The 15,150-nt window shown below is 36.4% G+C and overlaps 2 non-coding genes across 2 annotated transcripts; both read left to right on the forward strand.

Moving 5' to 3' along the window:
- The first annotated feature begins 1,330 nt into the window (after positions 1-1,330).
- On the forward strand, positions 1,331-1,436 carry LOC118017198. Its single transcript, XR_004681068.1, has one exon. It is a non-coding gene; the product is annotated as a U6 spliceosomal RNA (small nuclear RNA).
- A 5,626-nt stretch (positions 1,437-7,062) lies between these two features.
- LOC118017275 lies at positions 7,063-7,166 on the forward strand. The gene has a single exon (XR_004681112.1). It is a non-coding gene; the product is annotated as a U6 spliceosomal RNA (small nuclear RNA).
- Positions 7,167-15,150: the final 7,984 nt, after the last annotated feature.

The following is a 15,150-nucleotide window of genomic DNA, read 5'->3' on the forward strand; positions in this document are numbered from 1 at the left end:
TTTGCATTAGTCTTCTGTTGAATGTAAGAATTAGAGAAAGCACTTTAAATAAGGAAATTGAAACTCTATCTACTTCTATTCTAGATTCTATTGAAAGTCTAGGGACATCTAATAAAATAAAATCACATTTGTATAGGTAGTGGCACTTCCAAGAGATTAAAAAATCCAAATAATTGAGGAATTTGCATGATGAGTATTTAAAATGCAGTCATATCTGTTGTCTCTTTAATACCGATGAAAGCCATCCTACAAAAGGAACTTCAGTATTTTCAGTAAACTTAAAAACAGGAAACCTTTTCATGGTGGGATTTTGAGTATTAATTCTGCTTTTAGTATTTTTCAAAACACTGAAGATAGTGAAATAAGACATAAATGTGCTAAACTTTAAATTTTTTCACTTTTCCAAAAGCTGTTTTGAGTTTCTGGTGGCATTTCAGTCCTTTTCTTATTTTGTGGGAAGGATTTTGGCTATTAAACTGCACAGTGAATCTGACCGTTAAGAGTAAGAAAATCTTGGATGCACATTGAACCAATGCTATAAACTTTCTTATATGTCTTCAGATGCTTTGGAGGAAATTACATGAGACAAGGAGACTGGTTCCCTACCCACTCCCCTGCCATTTGTGAAGTAAAAAGTACCTTTGAACACAGAGTTTCATAATAATTGCATAATTATTTTTGTTTTCTCATCAGAGCCAGCCTGCTGCTGGTGAGGTACAGCAGTCTAAAAAGAAGTCATCTGAGAATGGAATTCTAACAACTTAAGAAATATTTCCTGCAGCCACCCCTCTTCTTTCCAATTTGCAAAAAGCCATTTCAAAAATTTCTGAACAGTGACACTATTAAAAAAAGTAAACTACAGGCCAATATCTCTGATGAATGTAGATGCAAAAATCGTCCACAAAATTCTAGCAAACTCAATCCAACAATACATTTAAAAAAAATCATTCTCCTCAATCAAATGGGATTTATCCCAGAGATGCAAGAGTGCTTCTATATTTACAAATCAAGCTACATCATACATCACATTAAGAAGAGAAAGGATAAAAACCATGTGATCATTTCAGTGGATGCAGAAAAAGCATTTGACAAAGTACAACATCCATTCATGATAAAAAACTGTCAACAAAGTAGATTTAGAGGGAACATACCTCAACATAATAAAGGCCAAAGACAAAAAACCCACAGCTAACATCATACTCAATGTAGAAAAACTGAGAGCTTTTCCTCTAAGATCAGGAACAAGACAAGGATGTGTACTCTTACCCCTTTTATTCAACATAGTACTGGAAGTCCTAGCCACAGCATTCAGACAAGATGAAGAAACAGTGCTTGCTTCTACAGCCATATACTAAAAAATTGAAATGATACAGGGAACATTAGCATGGCCTCTGTGCATGGAAGACATACAAATACGTGAAGTGTTCCATATTTTAAAAAAATCAATCAATAAAAGGCATCCAAATTGTAAGGAAGAGGTAAAACTTTAACTATTTGCAGATGACATGGTACTGTATATAGAAAATCCTAAAAATTCCACTAAAAAACTACTAGTACTAATAGATGAATTCAGGAAAGTCATAGGATATAAAATTAATATACAAAAACTAGTTGCATTTCTATGTACTAATAATGAAGTAACAGAAAGAGAAAATAATAAAACAATCTCATTTACAGTTGCACTAAGAAGAACAAAATACTTAGGAATAAACTTAACCAAGGAGGTGAAAGACCTGCACTCCAAAAACTATAAAACACTGATGAATGAAATTAAAGATGGCATAAACAAATGAAATATGTTCCATGTGCATGGATTGGAGAAACAAATATATTAAAATGTCCATTCTAGCCAAAGCAATCTACAAATTTAATGCAATCCCTATCAAAATACCAACAGTATTTTTCACAGAACTAGAACAAATAATCCTAAAATTTATGTGGAAACAAAAAACAAAGCAAAACAAAAAAACCCAACCAAATAGCCAAAGCAATTTTGAAAAAGAAAAACAAAGCTGGAGGTATCACAGTCCCAGGTTCTAAGATGTACTACAAAGCTGTAGTAATCAAAACAGTATGGTACTGGCACAAAAATAGACACATAAGTCAATAGAATAGAATAGAGAGACCAGAAATAACCCACACTTATATGGTCAATTAATCTATCACAAAGGAAGCAAGAAGATACAATGGGGAAAAGACAGTCTCTTCAACAAATGGTGTTGGGAAAACTGGACCACTTTCTAATACCATATATAAAAATAAACTCAAAAAGGTATAAGGACCTAAATGTGAGACCTGAACTGTAAAATTCCTAGAAGAAAACATAGGCAGCAATCTCTTTGATATCAGCAACATTTTTCTAGATACGTCTCCTCAAGCAAGGGGAACAAAAGCAAAAATAAACTATTGGGACTACACCAAAATAGAAAGCTTTTGAGTGAAGGAAAGCATCAACAAAACAAAAAGACAACCTACTAAATGGGAGAAGATGTTTGCAAATAATGTATCTAATAAGGGGTTAATATCCAAAATATATAAAGAATTTATACAACTCAATAGCAAAAAAACCCAAATAATCCAATTAAAAATGGGCAGAAGAAGGCACCTGGATGGCTTAGTTGGTTAAGTGGCTGACTCTTGATTTCAGCCGTGGGTCCTGGGATCCAGCCCTGTGTCAGGCTCTTCATTCAGCAGGGAGCTGCGTGAAGATTCTCTCTCCTTCTCCCTCTGCTCCTCCCCCTGCTCTCTCTCTCTCAAATAAATAAATAAATCTTAAAAAAAAAAAAAAGGGCAGAGGACCTGAATAGACATTTTTCCAAACAAGGCATACAGATGGTCAACAGAAACATGAAAAGATGATCAACATCACTCATCATCAGGGAAATGCAAATCAAAACCACAATGAGATACTACCATACACCTGACAGAATGGCTAAAATCAAAACCAACAAGAAATAATTAGTGTTGGTGAGAATGTGGACAAAAAGGAATCCTTTTGCATTGTTGGTGGGAATGCTAGCTGGTGTAGTCACTGTGGAAAACAGTATGAAGATTCCTCAAAAAATCAAAAACAGAATTACCAGATGATCCAGTAATTTCACTACTGGGTATTTACCCAAAGAAAATGAAAACACTAATTGAAAAGATATATGCACCTCTATGTTTATTCCAGCATTATTTACTATAGCAAACTATGGAAGCAGCCCAAGTGTCCATCAGTAGATGGAAGGATAAAGAAGATGTGGTATATATACATAATGAAATATTACTCAGCCATAAAAAAGTGAAATCTTGTCATTTGCAAAACATGGACGGACCTAGAGGGTATAATGCTAAGTGAAATTAGTCAATCAGAGAAAGACAAATACCATGTGATTTCACCTGTGTGTGGAATTTAAGAAACAAAGCAAATGAACAAAGAAAAACGGAGACAAACAAAAAAACCAGACCTTTACTATACAGAACAAACTGGTGGGAGGGAAGGTGAGTGGGGGTGTGGGTGAAATAGGGGGATTAAGAGTACATTTATCATGATGAGCACTGAGCAATGGATAGAATTGTTGAATCATTACATTGTACACCTGAAACTAATATAACACAGTATATTAATTATACTTGAATAAAAAAATTTCTGAGCAGTGATATAGCTACACAGAATGAAGTACTAAAATAGTAATTCTATATAATCATGAGTAGATTAATATTAACTCCAAATTCTATGTACTACTAAAATAATAAACCTCTGCATTGTTTTATAATTTTAATATATATATGTATATATATACTATCTCCTTTTCCAAAGGACTAGGAAACTTTGGGTATATGACTATGTTACAAGGACAAGTAAAATACTATACTTGAAGACATCAGGCAAAATTCTTTGGCTTACTCCATTTGAATGGCTTGGGCAGAGTTGACTTCTTGTGACTTGGTTTCTCTAAAAACATGGATAAAGAGACCCTTGGCTAACAATCACAAGTGTTCAAAAGTCTCAAAGTTAAATTTTCCTTCTGATAGTTGTAACTAGATGAGAATAAGGAAATATGGTAGATGAAGAATATTTTATAAAATGAAGACATCTAAGGTTTTCTCTTAGAGCTAATTAGTAGACCTTTTCCCTTATGTCTGGTCTGAGCAGTTTTGCAGTCAATACCTTGGACTACAGAGCCCACTGTGTGGTAAGAAATTTTTCATTTTAGGTGTCATGTTCCATCTCACTGCTATTATCATGCCACACTGCTCAATTTTGGAAATATGTTTTTATTATTATTTTTAAATTCTTAGAGTATTTTGGGCATAGTGTGTACTTGTTAGACTTGATAATGATGGTCAATTTTTTTCTCTTTCTGTGTTATATATAAGATATTTCTGTAGTCAATATTTTTTTCAAAATATTTTATATTTGCCTTGTGTTAAAAAAGGAGACTACTTTATTGGTGATCATAAGCTGAGTGTAGTGAACACAGGTTTTGGAGTCAGGAATTTCAACCCTGGCTTTACTAAATATTCTTGGGTAAGTTATTTAACCTTTCTGACTCTCAGATTTCACATGTGAAAATTATAAATAATAATGCACAATTCTCAGTTTTTTTCAAGACAAATAAAAAAATATGCCTAGTATAGTGCTTAACATACAAGTGATTTATTTTATTATTGTTATTATTCTTAATAGAAGTAAGACCCTACAATATAATTTTGTTTAAAACCTTCTTTGAAGATTTTTTTTTATTTGAGTTGACTAGGGGCACCTGGGTGGCTGAGTCGGTTAAGCATCTAACTTTGGCTCAGGTCATGATCTCAGGGTCCTGGGATCAGGCTCCCTGCTCCACGGGGAGTCTACTTGTCCTTCTCCCTCTGTCTCTGCCCTTCACCCTGTTCATGTACTCTCTCTCTCTCAAATAAAATAAAATAAAGTAAAATCTTTAAAAAAAAATAAATTGAGTTGACTAAGTGGAGTGACTAAATGGATTAAGTTTCCAAATTGTTTTGTTTCATGTAGATAAAATTAGTGATATTTTTGTCTTCTACTTTAAGCATTGGTTCGATTTTTATCAGAATCCATGGGTAGTGGGTATTTTGAATATGTGTGAAAGAAATATAACCTACATTGTCTTTCTGTGTCTTAATTTAGCTTAAGCCTTCATTGTGCTATTTGGGTTTTACCTACCTTTCCAGGGTTATACACAGGTTTTGGGGGCTTACATAATGACAGAGGTGGGAGTGGACAAACTCTCCCTTAGTAATTGGTACACACCAGTTGCTGCTTATAATTCTTTGGACAGAGATCAGGAAAAACTCCATTCTCCTTGCCAGATTCTAATTTAGTTGGTTATTTTCATAAAGCAATGAGTAGGTTAGGATTTTAGGAAACAGACATTAATTGGAAGAGTTTTTATAGCTATGCCTCTTTTATTTTCTGTTGAAAATAAAATTAAATAAAAATCAGATATATCCACACACTGGTTTCCCAGTGCTTTACTAATGAGGTTTCATGTTTTATTTTTTTGGTCTAAGCAACAAAGATGAATCTTTCCATATCCCTATTATGCCTTGTCTTTAGGAAATGGACAAAAATTTCATTCAGAGTTAAGTTCAAAAAACACTGCTTCCTTTTGATAGTGAGGTGTACTGCCTTTCTCTTTTATATCTGAGATGATTGGCAGGGATGACATTTGTTAGAATGCCCCTTTTTTGTTTGGGGCAACCTTCCTCTATTCTGTAGTGGAAATATTATGAAGTAGCAAGGTGTGGTGCCTCATGAGCTATTCCTTCTGGCATTCTTGATCTTACATGATCTTCTCCCATAATCAGTAGATTTGACCTGTGTAACCAATAGGATCTTGGGGGAAATAACAATGTACAATTTCTGAAGCTTGGTCATAAAAGATATTGTGGCTTCTGCCTTGTCTTCTCTTCAATCTCTCTCCCCAGGGAAGCCAGCCACCATGTTTTGAGAATTCTCAAGCAGCTCTGTGGAGGAGAGGAACTGAAGACAATCGCCAATAGCCAAGGTGAACTTGCTAGTCATGTGAGTGAGCCACCTTGGAAGTTAGATATTCCAGACTTACAAGGTGTCAGATGAGTGTATTCTTAGTTGACATTTTAACTCATGAGAGAGTCTGAGCCAAAATGACATAGCTAAGCCACTCTGAAATTCTTGACCTACAGAAACTGTGTGAGATAATAAATAATTATTATAATTTTAAGCCATTAAGTTTGGGAATAATTTGTTATTGCAGCAATAGATAACTGATACACAGGCGTATAAGAATTCTTATGAATAGATGTAAAGGCTTTGTCAATAATCCCTTGCTTTTTTCACTCCTTTTGTAATATATACAGATTATCTTTTGGGAATAAAATGGCTCAAGTTTTGTGGTCCTGCACTCTGCAAATGACAGTCCATCTTAGCCAAGTTCATTTTTTTTCTCCAGAAGAAAGATTTAGTGCATGTCAAATGACCAAGAGTTTTAGTCAGTTGAGTCAAGATAGTCTAAAATTCTCCTGTTTGTGTCTACCTGGCTCTCTTAACTTCTCCATCTCTTTCTCTTACTTCTGTGCCAATCTTGTGGAGTTGAGTGGGTGGGATACAGGAAAATTTTTGCTGTTTCTATGTCAAACTTTGGGAGTAAGGAAGCATGAGAGACTCTGGGTTTTCTGTATTCTCATCTGCTTAAATTCACCACAATTATACCTTCTCTCTATGGGTCCTGGCCCCATCAGGTCTTCTGTATAGGACCTTCCAAAAATCTCTATTATCACCAATTAGGGAACCTCTTTCTAGTCTGTATGTGTGTGTGGTAGAGGTGGTAGGTGAAGGTGATAGATTTGGAATCTTTCTTTCTTAATTTCTTCTGAGTATTTTGTCTCTACGCCAGATATTGTCCATTTAAGTTCTTAGGCACTTGAAAACCATAGCCAGAAATACTATTAGACTTTTCTAGCTTTTGCCTTGTTTTACCCCTCCTCTCAGGTATCTTCTTTGTTTGAATAAGAGGAAGGGATTGAGGAAATGCTAGGGGGAAAAAAGAACATATGTTAATATCTCAAAGATATGATGCTGTGCTTGCTTTGGCAGCATATATACTAAAATTGGAATGATACAGAGATTAGTATGGCCCCTGTGCAAGGATGACATGCAAATTCATGAAGTGTTCCATATTTTTATAATAGTAAGGGACTTTAACACCCCCCTCACTGCAATGGACAGATCATCTAAGCAGAAAATCAACAAGGAAAGAAGGGCTTTGATGACACACTGGACCAGATGGACTTCACAGATATATTCAGAGCACTCAATCCTAAAGCAACAGTCTACACATTCTTCTCAAGTGCACATGAAACACTTTCCAGTATAGATCACATACTGGGTCACAAATCAGGTCTCAACCAGTACCAAAAGACTGGGATTATTTGTTGCATATTTTCAGACCACAGTGCTTTGAAACTTGAACTCAATCACAAGAGGAAATTTGGAAAGAACTCAAATACAGGCTAAAGAGCATCCTGCTAAAGAATGAATGGGTCAACCAGGAAATTAAAGAAGAATTTAAAAAAAATTCATGGAAACAAATGAAAAATGAAAACACAACTGTTCAAAGTCTTTGGGATGCAGCAAAGGCAGTCCCAAAGGGAAGTACATAGCAATACAAGCCTTTCTGAAGAAACAACCTAACCTTACACCTAAAGGAGCTGGAGAAAGAACAGCAAATATAGCCTAAACCCAGCAGGAGAAGAGAATTAATAAAGATTAGAGCAGAAATCAATGAAATAGAAACAAAATGAAACTAGGAGATGGTTCTTTGAAAGAATTAATAGAACTTGATAAACCCCTGGCCAGACTTATCAAAAAGAAAAGAGAAATGACCCAAATAAATAAAATCATGAATGAAAGAGGAGAGATCACAACCAACACTGAAGAAATACAATTATAAGAACATGTTATGAGCAACTATATACCAATAAATTAGGCAATCTGGAAGAAATGGATGCATTGCTAGAGATGTATAAACTACCAAAACTGAAACAGGAAGAAATAGAAAACCTGAACAGACCCATAGCCAGCAAGGAAATTGAAGCAGTAATCAAAAATCTCCCAACGAACAAGAGCCCAGGGCCGGATGGCTTCCCAGGGGAATTCTACCAAACACTTAATAAAGAATGAATACCTATTCTTCAGAAGCTCTTTCAAAAAATAGAAATGGAAGGAAAACTTCCAAACTCTTTCTCTGAGGCCAGAATTACCTTGATCCCCAAATCAGACAAAGAACACACCACAAAGAAGAATTACAGACCAATATCCCTGATGAACATGGATGCAAAAATTCTTACCAAGATACTAGCCAATAGGATCCAACAGTACATTAAAAGGATTATTTCCACCATGACCAAGTGGGATTTATTCCTGGGCTGCAAGTGTGGTTCAACATCTGCAAATCAATCAATGTGATACACTACATTAAAGAAAGGAGAAGAACCATATGATCCTCTCAATAGATGCAGAAAAAGCATTTGACAAAGTACACCATCCTTTAAAAGAAAAAAAAAGATTTTATTTATTCATTCGAAAGAGACAGAGAAAGCACAAGCAGGGGGAGAGACAGAGGGAGACGGAGAAGCAGACTCCCCACTGAGCTGGGAGCCCAATGTGGGGCTCAATCCCAGGACCTGGAGATCATGACCTGAGCCAAAGGCAGATGCTTAACCATCTGAGCCACCCAGGTGCCCCTACACCATCCTTTCTTGATTAAAACTCTTCATACTGTAGGGATAGAAGGAACATACCTCAATATCATAAAAGCCATCTATCAAAAGCCCACTGCGAATATCATTCTCAATGGTGAAAAACAGAGCTCTTTCCTTAAGGTCAGGAACACAGCAGCAATGTCCACTCTCACCACTGTTGTTCAACATAATACCAGAAGTCCTAGCCTCAACAGTCAGACAACAAAAAGAAATAAAAGGCATCCAAATCAGCAAAGAAAAGTCAGACTCTCACTCTTCACAGATGACATGAGACTCTATGTGGAAAACTCAAAAGACCACCCCAAAATTGCTAGAACTCAAACAGGAATTCAGCAAAGTGGCAGGATATAAAATCAATGCACAGAAATCAGTTGCATTTTTATACAACAACGAGACAAAAGAAAGAGAAATTAAGGAGTCAATCCCATTTACAATTACACCCAAAACCATAAGATACCTAGGAATCAACCTAACCAAAGAGGCAAAGGATCTGTACTCAGAAAACTCTAGAACACTCATGAAAGGAATTGTGGAAGACACAAGAAATGGGAAAATGTTCCATGCCCATGTGTTGGAAGAACCAATATTGTTAAAATGTCTATGCTACCTAAAGCAATCTGTACATTCAGTGCAATCCCTATCAAAATACCATTAACTATTTTCACAGAGCTAGAACAAATAATCCTAAATTTGTATGGAACCAGAAAAGACCCCGAATAGCCAAAGGAATGTTGAAAAAGAAAACCAAAGCTGGTGGCATCACAATTTCAGACTTCAGACTGCAAGCTCTATTACAAAGCTGTACATACTGTCATCAAGACAGTATGGTACTGGCACAAAAACAGACACATAGATCATTGGAACAGATCAATGGAACCCAGAAATGGACCCTCAACTCTATGGTCTACTAATCTTCAGCAAAGCAGGAAAGAATATCCAATGGAAAAAAGACAGTCTCGTCAACAAATGGTGTTGGGAAAATTGGACAGAAGAATGAAACTGGACCATTTCCTTACACCATACACAAAAATAGACTCAAAAGGGGTGAACGACCTAAATGTGGAACAGGAACCCATCAGAATCCTAGAAGAGAACACAGGTAGCATCCTCTTTGTCCTCAACTGCAGCATCTCTTGCTAGATACGTCTCCAAAGGCAAGGGAAACAAAGGCAAAAATGAACTATTGGGACTTCATCAAAATAAAAAGCTTTTGCACAGCAAAGGAAATGTTCGACAAAACCAAAAGACAACCAACAGAATGGGAAAAGATATTTGCAAATGACAAATCAGATAAAGTACTAGTATCCAAAATCTATAAAGAACGTCTCAAAGTCAACACCCAAAGAACAAAAAATTCAATCAAGAAATGGGCAGAAGACATGAACAGACATTTCTGCAAAGAAGACATCCAAATGGCCAACAGACCACATGAAAAAATGTTCCACATCACTCGGCATCAGTGATCCAAATCAAAACCACAATGAGATACCCCCTCATACCAGTCAGAATGGCTGAAATTAACAAGTCAGGAAATGACAGATGTTGGTAAGGATATGGAGAAAGGGGAACCCTCCTACACTGTTGGTGGGAATGCAAGCTGGTGAGCCACTCTGGAAAACAGTATGGAGGTTCCTCAAAAAGTTGAAAATAGAGCTACCCTATGACCCAGCAATTGCACTACTAGGGATTTACCGCAAAGACACAAATGTAGTGATTCGAAGGGGCACTTGCATCCCAGTGTTTACAGCAGCAAGGTACACAATAGCCAAACTATGGAAAGAGTGCAGATGTCTAGTGACAGATGAATGGGTAAAGAAGATGTGGTATATATATACAAACGAATACTACTCAGCCATCAAAAAAAAAAACAAAAACAAAAACAAAAAAAAACAAAATCTTGCCATTTACAATGACATGGATGGAACTAGAGGGTATTATGCTAAGTGAAATAAGTCAATCAGAGAAAGACAATTATCATATGATCTCACTCATATGTGAGATTTAGGAAACAAAATAGAGGATCATAGGGGAAGAGGAAAAAGATAAAACAAGTTGAAATCAGAGAGGGAGACAAACTATAGGAGAATCTTAATCATAGGAAACAAACTGAGGGTTGTTCGAGGGGAGGGGGCTGGAGGCTGGGGGTTGGGGTAACTGGGTGATGGACATTAAGGAGGGCACGGGATGTAATGAGCACTGGGTATTATATAAGGCTGATGAATTACTGACCTCTACCTCTGAAACTAATAATATATTATATGTTAATTAATTGAATTTAAATTTAAAAAAAGCAAAAAGGAAAAAAAACAAACTGCAGGCACATCATGTATAGATGAATTTGACTCTTTAGGTTTGGATGAGACTCTGTTTGGATGATGTGGTATTTAGGGCACAGTAGCCTCAGCTGTACCATCTATTCATCAGTCAGTCAGGGCCCAGTCAGGAGACAGAAAACAACACCAGTCATTGGAGAGAACTTGTTTTATTTTACTTTTTCTAAGCCCATTCTGAAATAATTTTAGACTTTTAGTTTCAAAAATTCGTCCAGAGAGGGGCGCCTGGGTGGCTCAGTCGTTAAGCGTCTGCCTTCGGCTCAGGTCAGGATCCCAGGGTCCTGGGATCGAGCCCCGCATCGGGCTCCCTGCTCAGCGGGAAGCCTGCTTCTCCCTCTCCCACTCCTCCTGCTTGTGTTCTCTCTCGCGCTGTCTCTCTCTGTCAAATAAATAAATAAAATCTTTAAAAAAAAAAAAATTCGCCCAGAGAATTCCCATATACCCTTCACCCAGCTTTCCCTAATATTAACATCCTACATAACCATAGCCACAATACAATGGTCTAAACCAGGAAATGAATATTGATATAATACTATTCACCACACTACACACTTTGCTGTAATTTCTCCACTTGTCCCACTGATGTCCTTTTTCTGGTCCAGGCTCCAACCTAGGATCCCACATTTCATTTAGTTGCCGTGTTTCCTCAATTTCCTTTGTCTTTCGTGACCCTGGCACTTGAAGAGTACTATCCAGTTACTTTTCAGGACTATCTTTCAATTGCGGCACCTGGGTGGCTCAGTCGGTTAAGTGTCCAAGTCTTGGTTTCAGCTCAGGTCGTGATCTTTGGGTCTTGAGATCGTGTCCCGAGGGGCGCTCCATGCTCAGCGGGGAGTCTGCTTCTCTCCCTCTCTCTCTGCCCCTCCCCCCGCTTGTGCACCCTCACGTGCATGTGCACACACTCTCTCTCTCTCTCTAAAATAAATAAATAAATCTTGAAAAAACGAATGCTAACACACAGCAATTCATACTGGGGTTTCAAGTTTTACCCGAATCTTGCCCTAAAATTATATGTGAATAAAAGTTATCTGAAGGTGGGAGTAAACAGAGGGAATGAAGTTTAAGAAAAGCTGAGATACTTCTATGGGTCCTGCCTGTTTTGGAAAACTTGAAACATTCATTCTTAAGACTGCCACAGATAAAAAGTATTAGTATAATTTAGATACATTTTAATATTACAATAACTATTGAATTCCTTTAGACATTTTACAAATGTAGGCAAACTAGTTCTTGGTGTTATCTGTTGAATGGGCAGACCAGTGGTCTTATGCAACATATTACATAGAGAGCTGTTAAAAATGCAGGCGCTCAAGCTCTGCACCAGCACTTCTTATTCAGATCAAATTGTGTATTTTATTTAAGGGTGTGGTCACTTTTATTCTTCAAGTTATGTATTCATTTATTGACTAATAGGCTAATTTTTCTCAGAAGATAATTCTGTTGCCTTTGGAATTAATAAAGGCAGGAGAAAATGATTATTAACAGAAAAAAAATTTTTAAGTAGCTTGTACAGCTCTAAACAATTTACAAAGTACTGTCAAAGGACAGTCAACACAGAAGAAGTGGAGCCAAGGAGTGGAGAGAGACACATAGGATTACGATGATACCATCTATTTGCCTAAAGCCAGTATACCCCTGGACTATTCATTTACATGAAACAATAAATCCCTTTTTTTTATTAAGCTAGGTTTAACTGGGTTTTCTGACATATTAACTAAAAGAATCTCCACTGATAATAATTCCCCACAAATGGTTGTTAAGTATATGCTTGAGAGAAAGATAGAAGTATACAGTAGCCAACCCCTCCTGACATTTTTCTTTGGGTAAGAAACATCTCTGTTGTGTAGCACAGTTCCAGTGGCCACCATTTACATGGAGTATAATATTAATGGTGCTCTCCAGGATGTGGGCAACAAGGCAGCCCTGAGGGAAGATGATTGTGGGGTGAGAGGGAATCTGTGGTTCTTAGTGCTGCATCATTGATATCCTGGAGTCCCATTTCCCAAAAGTGGGCAGACCACGTTCTCTATGTTCCCTTGTGTTATGGATCCATTACTCTTCAGGAGTTCCATCCAGTTTTTTCTTCTATTAGGAGAAAGCCAGAAGTATTTAATTTGGCTGTGCTAAATAGTATTTAGAATATGTGTAGTCCTTAAGCTTAGGCCTCAATATCATGTACTTATAAATAATTATTATTTTTATTAAAAGTTTTATTCTATTGAAGTACTCATTTTACTGAATCAACTTATGGTGACTCAGGCTTTATAATGTATTGGTCTATAAAATGTTCAAGTAGTTACAACTTAAAAAAAAAAACTGGGGGAATTCTTGTTCTATATCCATGCATTGACTTGAATTGAATCTTTCCTCCTTTTTTTTTTTTTTTTCATTTGTATAGCTAGCTCCTTTGTACACTCACTCACTTACTGGTTTGAAGAAATACAACGAAGAGAGCATGGAGAAGAAAACTGATCTCTTGTTCCTATTTTAAAAATTTAGCAGTATGCTTCCTTAATAGGGCTCACCTCAGGATTATTTTAGTTTTCTCCTGAAATTCTTTGACTCTCTTGCATTTAAGTGGCTCCTTTTGTTCAACTGGCATATGTCCAGCTGAACCAGTTCTCAATGCCCAGGAAGTTGAGAAAAATCTGATTTGTTTTTCCCTATCTGCAGAGAAGGAACACATGTTGCTATGTACAAAAGGAAATGGCTGGTCTCTGAAAATTTCCCTTTGCAGTGTCTAATAGAATAATGTGCAAGCATTTTTGTTGAAATATTTTGTCTTGTAATATTTTTGCAAGTGGCCAAACCTAAGTAATATGTTTTATACACTTCCTCATTTAAAAAAATTAAGTCATCGGTCAAGATTGTCAGTTTTACATTGAAAATTTCTAGCCACCAGGCTTTGGAAGGGTCACCCTACTCTGTATGACAGAGGAAGGTCAACAGTTCTAGGTAGCAGCCAGCATAGATACCTTCTTGCCTGGACTTATTTTCATAACTGTTGAAATTTTTCATTTCCATAACTTTTCCTTAAGATTTCAGAAATAGAGGGAGAGCAAGGCATAAAATATTTATCTGTTTATGACACCTGGCCACAGCTGCGGGGCACATGAGCATCCCTAGAAGAAAGCTTCATCAGTTAATAGGGAAACATTCCCCAATGTTATGTTTCTCTATTTGTGGAACATTCACTACTAAGTGAAAAGATACTTCCTGATGTCTGTTACTAGGATGAATACTGAAGCAAGCAAACTATAGATAGAAATTTCCAATAATAGGCTCAAATGCATAATGGAGAGATAGATGATGACACATGATAGATAGATGATATAGATAGATAGATAGATAGATAGATAGATAGATAGATAGATAGATAAGATAGATAGATAGATGATAGATAATTTTACTTTTAGGAAGAAAAAGAATTGTCATCTTGAATAGCCATATTTAATATAATAGTGCTTTTTATATCTCTCTTTTGAATTTAACAACCACCATGGAGATGTAGTAATAATGAACTACTGCTTTTGTGCCTGAGTAGGATAAGCTGATTTTGGAAGGGGAGGCATGCTGGACTTTGGGAGTGATGGAAGAGTAGTACAATATAACACTCTGAACCAGTGGGCCCACTGAGGACGTTATGCCTTTGGTGTCACTCAATTCATTCATAAATATGATTTAATAATGACATTGACAATGGTAAAGAAAAATATTTTGTCATTAATTTGAAGACAAGATTTCTGGTTCCCAAAGTGAAATAGGAACGAACATACTCTAAAAGTCCAGAAGAAATTTGGAACAAATAGTAAGGGTTAGTCCCTTATCATTCCACAGAATCAGGGTGTATGAAATCTTTACTAATGTAGTCATCTCTGAATATTTTAGTCTAGGAAACCAAAGCATGATACTATCAAGCTAAGAGATTCATTCAGTTTAGGATTATTTCTTTCAGACAACATAACTGGAGGCTTTATTTGCAATTGCTCCTACTTGTCAAAAATAATGGAAACTGGGAAAAAAAATTAATGAAATCAGAGCAATAGAAAAAGTCCCAGAAGTAATGTCACAT

This window comes from Mirounga leonina, unplaced genomic scaffold, assembly GCF_011800145.1.
Source record: "Mirounga leonina isolate KUSES-001 unplaced genomic scaffold, KU_Mleo_1.0 Mir_168, whole genome shotgun sequence".
Classification (NCBI taxonomy): Eukaryota; Metazoa; Chordata; class Mammalia; order Carnivora; family Phocidae; genus Mirounga; species Mirounga leonina.